The following is a 15746-nucleotide window of genomic DNA, read 5'->3' on the forward strand; positions in this document are numbered from 1 at the left end:
GAAGTGGCGCCAGTGTTCAAATGCGAGTTTAATAGCCAATAATTCCCGATTACCAATATCGTAATTCAATTCAGTCTCCGAAAATTTTTTTGAAAAAAATGCACAGGGATGTAATCCATCCCCGTTATCCTGAGACAATACTGCGCCAACCCCCACAGAGGAAGCATCAACCTCAACCAAAAACGGCCTAGTAACATCAGGCTGCATAAGGATGGGAGCAGAGGTGAACCTCTCCTTGAGATACACAAAAGCTTCAATGGCCTCAGAAGACCACTGAACCGCATCAGCACCTTTCCTGGTGAGATCAGTCAGAGGTTTGACAATACTAGAAAAATTTTTTATGAATTTTCTATAGTAATTGGCGAAACCCAAAAACCTCTGTATTGATTTCAAACCAATAGGCCTAGGCCATTCCTGCACAGCCTGAACCTTAACCGGATCCATCTCAAAACCTTTGCTGGAGATAATGTAGCCCAAAAAACTAATTCTCTGTACAGCGAACTCACATTTCTCCAGCTTAGCAAAAAGCGAATTGTCCATTAATAACTGTAATACCTCACGCACGCTCCGCCAATGAGACTCCAGATCTGGCGAATAAATCAAAATGTCATCCAAATACACAACCACATTTTTACCGATCAAAGGTCTAAGGATGTCATTAATCAGATTCTGAAAAAATGCAGGAGCATTAGTAAGACCAAAAGGCATAACCAGATTCTCAAAATGACCCACAGGAGTGTTAAAAGCAGTCTTCCATTCATCACCCTCCTTCATGCGCAACAGATTGTATGCCCCCTTAAGGTCAATTTTAGAGAACCACTTGGCCCCCAATAACTGGTTAAACAGATCAGGAATCAATGGCAGTGGGTAAGGATTGCGTACCGTAATTTTGTTAATCTCACGAAAATCCAGACAAGGACGTAAACCGCCGTCCTTTTTTTTTACAAAAAAAAATCCAACCGCCACAGGAGACTTAGAGGGCCTAATGTGACCGGCGGCCAAACTTGTCTGTATGTATTCCTCCAAAGCCTTCCTCTCAGGAATAGTAAGGTTAAATAAACGACTTTTAGGAAGAGTCGCTCCAGGGACAAATTCAATAGAACAATCATAGTCTCTATGGGGAGGCAAAACCTGCGATTCTTTCTCAGAAAAAACTCTCCAAAAATCCTGAATAGGAACAGGCAATTCTCCCCTATCCAAAGCTGCAATACGCCCGTTACAACACTTGTCATAACATTTATGGCTCCAGGATTTAATTTCACTGGTAGACCAATCCAGTACAGGATTGTGAAATTTTAACCAGGGCAAACCCAATATTACTGGAGAAGGCAAGTTATTCAACACTACCAAATCCAATTTCTCATGGTGAACACCATTAATAGTGAGAGGAAATTCACTGACCTTGAGAGTAATATTCTTCAAAGGGGAGCCATCCACAGAAACCACAGCAATGGGGGATGATAAAGGTTCAGGTTTTAAATTGAGTTTTTCCACGAATCCCCCATCAATAACATTCAGTGTAGACCCGCAATCAACAAACACCCGAAATTCCATTAATTTTTCCTGAGCAATCGTGGAAGCAGCTAAAAATATACCCTTGGAATTTAAACAGGCAATACGGGCGTGACTGACCATTTTTTTTTCTTTCTTCATACGAAGCTCACAACCTTTAATCAAATGACCAGATTTTCCACAATAGAAACACAAGCCTTCTGAAAAACGACGGTGTTTTTCTTGAGAGCGAGGTGCCACCGATCCAATCTCCATCGGTTCACCACTGTTAGTACACACATTATCATAACCAGAAACTGACATAGCAAAGGATTTGCTCTCATTAACCCTAGCACGCAGTCTTCTGTCCACCCGTATAGCTAATTGCATAGCCTGTTGCAAATCCTCAGGTGTAGGATAAGCAATTAGCAGGTCTTTAACCTTTTCACTGAGCCCAGCAAGAAATAGACTTTTCAGAGCAGAATCGTTCCACCCTGTTTGAGTGGACCAACGACGAAAATGTGTACAATATTTTTCCATATTACCTGATCCTTGTTTTAAACGTCTCAACTCAGTCTCAGCTGATGCCACACGGTCAGGATCATCATATAATAGTCCTAAAGCAGAAAAAAAACTATCCACTGATCTGAAGCATGTATCACTAGGTTGCAAAGAAAAGGCCCACTCCTGAGGCTCTTTGCGCAAAAGTGACATTATGAACCCTACGCGCTGGGATTCATCCCCAGAGGACTTGGGTCTCAAACGAAAATACAATAAGCAAGCATTTTTAAATGAAAAAAATTCTCGATGTTCACCAAAAAATAAATCCGGCAAACATACCTTAGGCTCCAAGAAATATGCTCCAGGACAGTTACTCACGTGCTGACGGAGCTCGGCCACTTCCAGAGAGAGTCCCTGCAGGTGTTTAGCCAAATCCTGAACCGACACCATGATGGAACAAAAAAAAATCTTTCCTTAGAGAATTTACAGGCTGGACTTACTGTTATGTTCTGCTACCAAAGCTAAGGAAAGAGAGGAGATCTGTCCCTACTATAAGACTCAGCTGAATCCCTACGATGTAACAGGGAACCTGATCCTGCGATCAGACCTGCTAAAGTCCTAATCTAGTCTGTACGGAGACCTATAGATTTGGGGAGGGAATCCCTACAAGTACTAAGGACTGGGAGGAATATGGGACACCTCCTAACAGAAATAGCAGCAGAAAGACGAACAAACAAAATAGATAGAACCTAGAGGTCCGTAGACCAAGCAAACTAACAGAGTTAGATACAGAGCACAGGCTAGCTAGAAAGTAGATATACAATGAAGTCCAGCAAAGCCAGAAGGGCGGAGCAGGATTAAATAGGCCAACAAGGTCATGTGACCAGCAAAGGAAAAAAAACCTAACAGCAAGGTTCTAACACCTCCTCCATGCTTCACGGTGGGAATCAGGCATGTAGAGTCCATCCGTTCACCTTTTCTGCATCGCACAAAGACACGGTGGTTGGAACCAAAGATCTCAAATGTGGACTCATCAGACCAAAACACAGATTTCCACTAGTCTAATGTCCATTCCTTGTGTTCTTTAGCCCAAACAAGTCTCTTCTGCTTGTTGCCTGTCCTTAGCAGTGGTTTCCTAGCAGCTATTTTACCATGAAGGCCTGCTGCACAAAGTCTCCTCTTAACAGTTGTTGTAGAGATGTGTCTGCTGCTAGAACTCTGTGTGGCATTGACCTGGTCTCTAATCTGAGCTGCTGTTAACCTGCGATTTCTGAGGCTGGTGACTTGGATAAACTTATCCTCAGAAGCAGAGGTGACTCTTGGTCTTCCTTTCCTGGCGCGGTCCTCATGTGAGCCAGTTTCTTTGTAGCGCTTGATGGTTTTTGCAACTGCACTTGGGGACACATTCAAAGTTTTCCCAATTTTTCGGACTGAGTGACCTTCATTTCTTAAAGTAATGATGGCCACTCGTTTTTCTTTACTTGGCTGCTTTTTTCTTGCCATAATACAAATTCTAACAGTCTATTCAGTAGGACTATCAGCTGTGTATCCACCTGACTTCTGCACAACACAATTGATGGTCCCAACCCCATTTATAAGGCAAGAAATCCCACTTATTAAACCTGACAGGGCACACCTGTGAGGTGAAAACCATTTCCGGTGACTACCTCTTGAAGCTCATCAAGAGAATGCCAAGAGTGTGCAAAGCAGTCATCAAAGCAAAAGGTGGCTACTTTGAAGAACCTAGAATATAAGACATATTTTCAGTTGTTTCACACTTTTTTGTTAAGTATATAATTCCACATGTGTTAATTCATAGTTTTGATGCCTTCAGTGTGAATGTACAATTTTAAAAGTCATGAAAATACAGAAAAATCTTTAAATGAGAAGGTGTGTCCAAACTTTTGGTCTGTACTGTATATTCATTAACTATTAACATAATCCATGTGCATATACACATTTGCATACATACATACACATAGATTATTCCATCATCTCTATATTGATTCACACTGATTAGGTAATCTATTAAAAGAAACTAATTGATTTTCTATAATATATATATATTTTACCTTGGCAATGTTATTGCTGTAGAAGACAGCACCCCTGTCAGTATACATGCTGCTGCAGGAGGTCACTGGGGATCATCAGCTGAAAATCAGCTGATGAGCCCCGGTGAGCTCTCACCGCCATCACCCTGGGAACTTTCTTCTGAAGGTTCCCACAGTGACGTCACGTGACCTATCAGCTGATCGCCCATGTCACCACAGGTCCTGGCAGCTCTGTACATTGCTGGGAACTCCTGTGCTCCAGCAGTGTACCGCCGGACAGGTGAGTATAGAGGTTTTATTTTTTTATTTTCTACTTTTTTTTTTTCGTTTTTTCACAGCGTGCATGTGGGCTGGGCTGGGCAGAGCAGACTACTGGTCCTCCCAGCCACGCCGCTCTCGCTGTTATCAGAGGGAACAGCGGTCAGATGTGAGGAGTAGTAGTCCTCTCTCGACCTGGGTACCACCCGCAGTGCATTTCCGGCGCAAATTCGTGCCCATTGGCTTTGAGACCCAGCAAATCCACAGGTATAGATATTATGCCTGTGGGTTTGCTGTGGTTCAATGCAAGTCAATGGACGCGAATTTGCGGTGGAAACGCCCGAACAATGGTCATGCTGCGTTTTTTTCCGCAATTGTAATCCGGAGCGGAAATTTCCTCATCATGTGCACAGCTCATCCGGATTATTGTTGCTATACCTGGCAGACCTATTAACAAGTGTTTTTGCAGCATTTCCACGGGGGAAAACCGCCACAAAAACGCATCAAAAACGCTACGTGTGCACATAGCCTAAGTGGAGGACTGTTATCCATTTCCTTGAGCTTTAAGTGGAGCGATGGAGTTATTGAGAATAAATCATTGTATGGTTACTATTTTCAGACTGCTCTATGTCATAGATCCCACCAGACGTTCTATTTGCTCCTGGTGGTAATTAGAAGTCACACAGATTAGTTTAAAAATAGTTTTTTTATTTGAAAATATTTTTTAAAAAAATATTATATTAAAAAGAACAGAAAGAGGTGCAGGAAAAAAGGTACAGGAGCGGTTATTCACAGAAAGTAAAAGCGATAAATTGTTAATACAACCTCAATTATAGTTCCAAATCATATTCAAAAATGTATATTTATCAAAATTTTCATTTGCACATTGCCCCTTAGTTTAAACTACTAATGTACAGTGCCCTGAACAATATTGAAATGCTGTTTTATTACCAACCCTCCAAATACAAAAAAGTACTATTTTAGGCTCTAAGGCCGTAAATTAAGTCTAGGAGGTTAGATTTCGTACTTAAAAGGTGCTAGTGCAATTGCAAATATAATTTTATCCCAAACATTTTATTGCATGTTGCCCTTTGGCCTCAAAAAAAGAAAATATTCCCCAAGATCTCCGTTTTGTAACCATAGAGCCTTAATGGGGAGTCACATCATTTAGGCTCACAGGTGCATGAAACAATATATATATAACGGTTAAGCTACATATCTCCAGACCTGAAGGATATACCCACAGTATTTATTAAACCTATCAGCACTAGTATCTCAGGGATAAGAGACTTACTTAAATATACAAAACATCAATAGAACCTAAGTTGTCTTTACCTGATGCAAAATCGCTATGCTGTCAGCGTGGAAGCTCCTGCACTCAGCTCTTATCCCTGAGATACTAGTGCTGATAGGTCTTAATAAATACTGTGGGTATATCCTTCAGGTCCGGAGATATGTAGCTTGACCTTTATATATATATTGTTTCATGCACCTGTGAGCCTAAATGATGTGACTCCCCATTAAGGCTCTATGGTTACAAAACGGAGATCTTGGGGAATATGACAGTGCGCTCTCTTGCTGGCTCAGATCAGTAGTAATGAGCAGGCTAACAGTGCGCATTGCAAGATGAATACCAGGCATGCGGAGACCAGCATTAGAGTTACTTGCGGGTGCGGAGCTGGTGTCTGCACACTGGGTAGTATTACAACATGCACTGGCAGTATGTTCTGTTGCTGGCTTATTACTACTGATCTGAGCTGGCGAGAGAGTGCACTGTTATTGTGCACATCGCACAGTGGAAAAGCAGGGACTATCCCAACCGCTGAAACAAGGGTCACCGATGACGCTTAGTTTCAGGGAGGGACCGCGGCCTCCGGACCCTGATGAAGCTTTGTTTGACTATCCCAGCATGCACTGGGAATTCTCAAAAGAAGCGTCATCAAAAAGGAAGTTGGAAAACAAAGAAAAGAAAAGCAGTTAGATAGTGTATTGAGGGAAGGATAGGGAATGTTTAATCAAAGTATATCAGAAAATATATTAGATTATGGCATTGGATAGGCATTTAGGATAAAAATTCATTTGCATTTCAGTCCACCCCTTTAACTGAGCGATGACTGGAACACACATTTTTCAAATATGTCTTTGTTGCCTAAACCAACCACAGTGCAGCATTCATCTTTTAAAGGGAACCTGTCACGTCCTAGCTGCCCTCCACACTGCCCCATAGCGTTGATAGTGATGCAATGTGCATCACTAACCAGCTTTTTTCATTAAAATTGGTGCAGCTATAATGATTTTCTATCCTTTAATATACTGGGATCCTACCTTCTCGTTCAGTCACAGGGGTGTGATTGTCCTATTCAGTCATGGGCGGGCGCAGCATTCAGTCACTGCTGGTGCCGCCTATGTATTTGAATATTGCATAGCGCTAATATTGTGGGACGCATGCGCATTTGTCCATGTCAGTCTGCTTGTCCCGCGCCTGCGCAGTGAGGCAGCGTGATTACCAGCTTCACTGCGCACGCGCTATGTTCCCCGCATGTGCTATGGGGGTAGGGTAGAGGGCAGCTAGGACGTGACAGGTTCCCTTTAAGAGCTGATCTATTATTGGTTGCCATGGGTAACAAGGTCAGTTAATTTTAAATTAGACTGTTTTTCAGATCTTAGACCAGTTGAGGGAAATTTTTGAATCTGTCTAAAAAGTAAACTGTCCTTGTTGCCCATAGCAACTAATCATAGCGCTGCCTTCATTCCATATTTTGCTGGTGAAAAAAAATCTGAGCAGTGATTGGTTGCTATGGGCAACAAAGACAGTGTCATAAATCTGTCAATTTCCACATATTTGCGGTGATATTTATTCTTCAAACCGTTATTTGTGAACCTTTAAATACTGTAGAACAAAATTCACATTCATGTAAAGGAGCATCTGCATCCCCCATTCCCCAAAAAACATTGGGGCAGATTTACTAATTCTGTCTCCTATATAATGAGCATAAATTTTTAGCTTTTTTTTTTTTTGGCACATCTTAAGACACACCCACTTTACAGTTAAGCCACGCCCCCTGTCAAGTGTTTCATAAAAAGTGTCTAAAACACATGATAAAAGTGGTTATTTTGATTAGAAACCGTCCTCCCTTGTATAATGAGCTACATTAACCTTAAAGGGGTTGTCCACTTTTATATACTTTTATTTTTAGATTAAATGCTTGTATTTGAGGCTAAAAATAATTTTTGCAATTGGGTTTCATTAAAAAATTTTGCATCGTTGGCCTTCTTTAGTCCCTGTGTTGCATTGTCTATTGCTGGGTGCAGAATGAGTTAACTGAGGATCCATTAGTGAGCTCTGGAAAGATTGTCTGTTTTTTTCTAAGCTCCTTTCAGCTGACTTATGACCACAGACCACATCAAAGTTGAATGTTCAGGGAAGAAAAAAAAAACTATAAATACTAAACCGTGTAAAAAAAAAATGTTCCCAAAGTTGGACAACCCCTTTAACTAGAGAAATCTCTTTTGTTCATAGATAAATACAGAGCCGATGGCAGCTGATTTGATAAAAATTGTCCCATATTACAAAATAAAGATGTGGTTTTTATCCATTGTTTTATCTGTTTATCTTCTTCCCTGTGGTTTGTTGTTATATTCTTTTACATTTTTTTGATGAAAATATTTTAAACGGCTAAAAAAAATAAAAAGTCTTTAGTTACATTATGCAATTAATTGTACACTACCGTATCGTGACTGTTTACAATACGCACACTCTCACAATTCCTCTGTATTCACACCACAAGTGGATGGCGGTCGCATGTTGTGTTGAGAGGAGGGCGTGTGCAGATTGAGCTGTCAATCAATGTGTCAAGGAGTGATTACAGCTTGTTGATTGGTCAGTGACTGTAATCACTCCCTGCACCGCCCCAGGAAGCAATCGGCTACAGGGAGGATTTAAGTTTATTTTTTTCCCTCTTGCTGCTGCTTTAGAAAACCTGCCAGGCTTGTACCTGTATATTAACCCTATACCTGCAGGTAAATAGCGGTTCTGGAGGACACAGGTTCCCTTTAATGCCGTTCGCGCAGCTGTTGAGATGAATAAGAGGGGGAGGGAAACAGCAGAGAGGAAAAGACTTAACATGGTCTCCCCCAACCTGTGAAATGTTGACTCAGGGATCCCGTGCTCAAACAAGTGGCTCTTCTGGCACTATTTCACTTATCCCAAAAAGCTACCAACTCCTTGCCTCACCTGCTGTACGGTAAGAAGCCATTCATTTCTGTATAAGTGCAAATATATGATTTTATGTATGTTCAGAGTGTATTTTGTGTGGCTAGGTGGTGAAAATGTACATGTGAGTCTGGTGATTGTATGTGCGACTGCGTCCGCGCGCCTGGTGAATGTGTGCTATTGCATTCGTGTGCATGGGCAGCTGCGTCCGTGCTACCGGTGGACGCGTACGTGGGCAGCTGTGTTCGCGCACCCAGCGTGCGTGGGCAGGTGCGTCCATGTTCCTGGGGAACGTGTGCGTGGGCAGCAAGGTCCGTGCGCCCTGGGAACGCATGCTTGGGCAGCCGCGTCCGTGCGCCCCGGCAACGTGTGCGTGGGCAGCTGCATGCCCGGCGTGCACATGCCCCAGGAACGCGTGCGTGGGCAGCTGTGTCAGCGCGCCTCGGGAACGTGTGCGCTGTCAGCTTCGACCGCACATCTTGTGAACGTGCGCGACTGTGTCCGTGCGCCTGGTAAACGAGTGTATGTATGCATGCACGATTGCGTCTGTGCATCTACGATCTCTTATAATTGCTGCTGCACTTTTGAGTTTTGTTATGTGCGGACCCTTTGTTTTTGCCATGAGGGCGACCAAACCATGGTTTCAGATTCGGGTTTTAAGGCTAAGTTCCCACAATTGAGTATTTAGTGCGTTTTTGATTCTCAAAAAAAGTCAGGGTCTTGGGGTATGTACACACGTTCAGGATTTGCAGCAAAAATTTGGCTGCCTTTGTGTTGGCAGGAAAAACCCTGAATAAAATATATGCATTTTTCTTGTGTTTTTGTTGAAATTGTTTTTTTTTTTTTTTTTTTTTAACATGCAATTTTCTTAATTTTTTTTTTCCCATACTTCATTTAGTATGGGTAAAATCTTCTGCAAAAACACTGAAAGGCTTGATATGCTGCAGAATTTAAATATGCTGCAAATTGCTAGGAAAAAAATAAGCAATGTGTGCCTGAGACTTAGGCTATGTGCCCACGATGCAGAAATGCTGCATATTTTTTCCGCTTCTCCCTGGCAGGAAACACGCATGCGGATTTTACATGCGTTTTTCCCGCCAGGTAGAAGCGTTTGTGAAGCGTTTTTGCATGCATTTCTGCATGCGGGTTATCAAGCGCTTTCCAAGCCATTTTAGCATCACTTGGAAAAGTGCTTGACAACTTGGTCACACTATATAAATCCATGCAACCGGCATATATAGTGTGACCAAGTAATAGTTAAAAAAAAGAATAAGAATGGTAAAAAATAAAGATTATACTCACCTTCTGATGGCCCCGGGTATTTTCTCCCCTGCATCTGGTTCTTGCACTGCTCGCGGTGGTGTGAAAGGACCTTTCATGACGTCATTTAGTCATGTGACAGGTCACGCGACAGCCGACGTCAGCGGTCGCGTGACCTGTCACATGACTAAATGACGTCATGGAAGGTCCTTTTAGACCATTGTGAGCCGCCCAACACACCGGACGCATCTCTGAGGAGGCCGGGGGCCATCGGAAGGTAAGTATAATCTTTATTTTTTTATTTTAAATTCTTTTTTTTCAACAGGTACTATGGTTTCCAGGTCTGGAGGAGAGTCTCCTCTTCTCCAGACCCGGGTACCATCCGCACATTGACTCGCTTAATATCCGCATGTGCACATGTAGTGATGTGGATATTATGCGTTTCAATGCAAGTCAATAGCGGCAATTACGCTGCGCGTCCGCAAAATTAATGGACATGCTCCGTATTTTTCCACAATGATAATCCGCAGCGGAAATTACCGCATCATGTGCACAGCACAGGCGGATTATCATTGGGGAGCATGGGGCACATATTACCCAGCATTATTTAAGCGTTTTCGCTGCAGAAATTCCGCGGCAAAAACGCATAGTGGGGACTCAGCCTTAAGGAATCTTTCACTTTGCTGATACTAAGAAATTTTTAATGCACTGTGACAAAACAGTGCAGAAAAAACATAACGTGTGTACATACCCTAAGATTTTGGCTGTGTTTTTTTACACAGGCAAAACCTGCAGATTTTGATGCTTTTTTGCAGTGTTTTTTAGTGCGTTTTTGTCAGGGTACATTTGTCTCTTGTACTGATAAAGTTTAGTGCATAAAAAAAATAACCTGATTCAACTTCCTCAGGTTTTGGCACCAAAAAAGCAGCAAAACCCGATACCTCTATTTTTGCTGTGTTTTTTTCACTTACCCATTGCTTTCAATGGCTGAAAAACGCTGAAAGAAATGACATGCTGCATTTTGCAAAAACGCAGCTCTTAGACAAAACAGTCAGGAAAAAAAAACAAGCTGTGTTCATGAGATTTCTGGAATCTTATAGACTTTGCTGGTTCTGTAAAACGCAGGAGAAAATTTGCATTTAAAAAAAAGCAAAAAAATGCTGCAAAAAATGCAACATGTGAACATAGCCTTACTGTTCCTGCAAAGTGGATGAAATTTATGTAAGTCTTATACTGACTTTTTTTTTTTTACAGTGTGGAAACTGACTTGTGGGTACGCCTTTGAAATCCGCAGTATGTCCATTTCTCTTGCGGTAAATAAGCATTTTACGTGCAGATTTTCTCCATAGACTTAATTGAGAGAGAGAAAATGCGCAGATAAAAAATGCACATTTTTTTTAGTATGTTAGAGAAAATACACAAAAAACGCATGTAATCCACACAAGCCTATCAATAAAGTTTTATCAAAGCTAAGTAAAAGGAAGTTTCCAAAATAAAGCACTTTTCTTTAAAACATGACCCACCAAAAGGAAACTTGATTGATTGCTCACAGTAGTATAAACAAAATAATGATCTTGTAGTTCTGATGCCTTTTAATGGCTAACAAAAATGAAATAAGTGATGTTACAAAGCGAGCTTTCGAGACTACGGAAATTGGAGAGACCTACCATAAGTAATCTCGAAAGCTCGCTTTGTAACATCACTTATTTCATTTTTGTTAGCCATTAAAAGGCATCAGAACTACAAGATTATTTGATTGCTCTCAGCAGGAATAACCTATCTTTTTTTTTTCTTTTTTTTTTTTCAACTGGCTAACATGGTACCAAAATTTTTTATTTTCAAATGAAACAAAACACATGAAAAAAAAAAAAAGATTAAAAACACATGAAAAATCACACAAGTAACGTAATTTATCTAATTGGTGCAACAAATACTCATGATGGGGATATAGCCTAATTCTTGCTCTGATACCACATCTGTGTTGTATACCTTGTTCTATGTATTTATGCAGTACATTTCTGTTTTTTTATGTTGTAAACTTGTTCTTTGTACTGTGTGTATACAGTATGCATGGCTCTAGTACCACATACATATATTAAGCTTGGTTTTGTGTCTATGCAGTATGCATGGTTGTGGTACTAGATGCATATAATAAGCTTGGTTCTGGTACTGTGTATATGCATTATGCATGGCTCTAGTAATATATACATATAATAAGGTTAGTTCCGGTACTGTGTCTATCTAGTACACATGGTTCTTGTACTATATACATGTAATAAGCTTGGTTCTGGTACTGTGAATAGGCAGGAAGCATGGCTTTGGTACTGTGTCTATACAACACACGTGGTTCTGGTATTAGTACATATAATAGGCTTGGTTCTGGTACTGTATCTATGCAGTATGCATGGCTCTGGTACTACATACATATAATAAGCTTAGTTCTGGTACTGTGTCTATGCAGTATACATGGATCTGGTATTGTATAAATATACAGGGGCAGACATATCATTGGTGCAACCTGTCCAGCTGCAAAGGGGCCCAAGAGACAAGTGGGCCCACTTCCACCTCCAAACTGGTTAGAATTGGAGATGTCCATTATCCTGAGAAATTAGACTGCAAAGGGCCCCAGATATTATTTTTGTACCAGGGCCCTCTTCTGCCTGTCTTTGCTACTGATATAATAAGCTTGGTTCTGGTACTGTGTCTGTGTAGTATGCATGGTTCTGTTACTACATGTATATACAGTTATATGAAAAAGTTTGGGCACCCCTATTAATCTTAAGCTTAATGTTTTATAAAAATTGGTGTTTTTGCAACAGCTATTTCAGTTTGATATATGTAATAACTGTTGGACACAGTAATGTTTCTGCCTTGAAATGAGGTTAATTGTACTAACAGAAAATGTGCAATCTGCATTCAAACAAAATTTGACAGGTGCATAAGTATGGGCACCTCACCAGAAAAGTGACATTAATATTTAGTAGATCCTCCTTTTGCAAAAATAACAGCCTCTAGTCGCTTCCTGTAGCTTTTAATGAGTTCCTGGATCCTGGATGAAGGTATTTTTGACCATTCCTCTTTACAAAACAATTCCAGTTCAGTTAAGTTTGATGGTCGCCGAGCATGGACAGCCCTCTTCAAATGATCCCACAGATGTTCAATGATATTCAAGTCTGGGGACCGGGATGGCCATTCCAGAACATTGTAATTGTTCCTCTGCATGAATGCCTGAGTAGATTTGGAGCGGTGTTTTGGATCATTGTCTTGCTGAAAGATCCATCCCCTGCATAACTTCAACTTTGTCACTGATTCTTGAACATTATTGTCAAGAATCTGCTGATACTGAGTGGAATCCATGCGTCCTTCAACTTTAACAAGATTCCCGGTGCCGGCATTGGCCACACAGCCCCAAAGCATGATGGAACCTCCACCAAATTTTACTGTGGGTAGCAAGTGTTTTTCTTGGAATGCTGTGTTTTTTTGCCACCATGCATAACGCCTTTTTGTATGACCAAACAACTCAATCTTGGTTTCATCAGTCCACAGGACCTTCTTCCAAAAAGAAATTGGCTTCTCCAAATGTGCTTTTGCATACCTCAGCCGACTCTGTTTGTGGCGTGCTTGCAGAAACGGCTTCTTTCGCATCACTCTCCCATACAGCTTCTCCTTGTGCAAAGTGCGTTGTATAGTTGAACTATGCACAGTGACACCATCTGCAGCAAGTTGATGCTGCAGCTCTCTGGAGGTGGTCTGAGGATTGTCCTTGACTGATCTCACCATTCTTCTTCTCTGCCTTTCTGATGTTTTTCTTGGCCTGCCACTTCTGGCCTTAACAAGAACTGTCCCTGTGTTCTTCCATTTCCTTACTATGTTCCTCACAGTGGAAACTGACAGGTTAAATCTCTGAGACAGCTTTTTGTATCCTTCCCCTGAACAACTATGTTGAATAATCTTTGTTTTCAGATCATTTGACAGTTGTTTTGAGGAGCCCATGATGCCACTCTTCAGAGGAGATTCAAACAGGAGAACAACTTGCAAGTGGCCACTTTAAGTAGCTTTTCTCATGATTGCATACACCTGGCTATGAAGTTCAAAGCTCAATGAGATTACAAAACCAAAAAAAGTGCTTTAGTAAGTCAGTAAAAAGTAGGTAGGAGTATTTAAAACAAGAAAATGATAAGGGTGCCCATACTTATGCACCTGTCAAATTTTGTTTGAATGCAGATTGCACATTTTCTGTTAGTACAATAAACCTCATTTCAAGGCAGAAACATTAGTGTCCAACAGTTATTACATATATCAAACTGAAATAGCTGTTGCAAAAACACCAATTTTTATAAAACATTAAGCTTAAGATTAATAGGGGTGCCCAAACTTTTTCATATAACTGTATTAAGCTTGATTCTAGTACTGTGTATATGCAATATACATGGTTCTGGTACTAGATACATAATAAACTTGATTCTAGTACTGTATGTATGTAGTATGCATGGTTTTGTTACTACATGCATATATTAAGCTTGGTACTGTGTCTATGCAGTATGCGTGGATCTGGTACTATGTACATATACTAAGCTTAATTCTGGTACTGCATACAGTACCAGAATCAAGCTTATTATATGCATACAGTACCAGATCCATGCATACAGTATGTGTGGATCTGGTACTATATATATAGAATAAGCTTGGATTCTGGTACTGTATGCATGGATCTGGTACTATATACATAGAATAAGCTTGGATTCTGGTACTGTATGCTTGGATTCTGGTACTGTATACATAGGATAAGCTTGGATTCTGGTACTGTATGCTTGGATTCTGGTACTCTATATATAGGATAAGCTTGGATTCTGGTACTGTATGCTTGGATTCTGGTACTGTATACATAGGATAAGCTTGGATTCTGGTACTGTATGCATGGATCTGGTACTATATACATAGAATAAGCTTGGATTCTGGTACTGTGTCTGTGCATGGATCTGGTACTATATACATAGAATAAGCTTGGATTCTGGTACTGTGTCTGTGCATGGATCTGGTACTATATACATAGAATAAGCTTGGATTCTGGTACTGTATGCATGGATCTGGTACTATATACATAGAATAAGCTTGGATTCTGGTACTGTGTCTGTGCATGGATCTGGTACTATATACATAGAATAAGCTTGGATTCTGGTACTGTGTCTGTGCATAGATCTGGTACTATATACATAGAATAAGCTTGGATTCTGGTACTGTATCTGTACATAGAATAAGCTTGGATTCTGGTACTGTGTCTGTGCATGTGTGGCACCCCAGAGGGTCTGGTTGCCACAGTGGTGTTGCTTCCCTTAAAAGAGGTAATACCATGTCTGGAGGCAAGTGGGGGGTTTCCTAGTCAGGAACCTAATACATGCAACACATCCTGGCTCCAGACCAGAAAAGGGGAGGATCCTGCCCTATATAACTGGATCTGGAGGCGGGGTTAGTGGAGTCTAGTGTCAGGAGTCGAGTTGTGGACACGAAGGAGCAAGGAGCCAGGGACTGGAGCTGGAGATAGCTCGTCCTGGCCAGTATACACAGAGTACCGGACACCAGAGTCCCAGGCTGTGGGGATTGTAAACCCAGCAGCAGATACTGCAGGGCAGGAGATTGCACGTCTCCTGGCCCCATCAGAAGCCCGGAGGCTCAGCAGCGCAAAGGTACCAGTACCGCCACAGAGGAGCGAGGAATCCACAAGGCCCGAGATGCCAGCCATACGGGTGAGCACAGCACGTTACACTCAGGGACGTGGGCTACAACACAGCTAAAAGCAGAATAGCTAAAGAGAATAGTGAGTACGGCAGGCCTACAACTCCACCTGGCCAGGGGGACTCTATGCTTGCTCCCAGACCGACCGGACCCTTATTACTTGCCAGTACTCCCGTTGGGGCCTGTATAATTGCCACGAGTAAAGACCCTGGGACTGCACTATCTGACTCCGTGTCATT

The sequence above is a fragment of the Phyllobates terribilis genome, unplaced genomic scaffold (genome assembly GCF_046119375.1).
Source record: "Phyllobates terribilis strain yellow unplaced genomic scaffold, ASM4611937v1 Scaffold_8__6_contigs__length_399053987, whole genome shotgun sequence".
Taxonomy (NCBI): Eukaryota; Metazoa; Chordata; class Amphibia; order Anura; family Dendrobatidae; genus Phyllobates; species Phyllobates terribilis.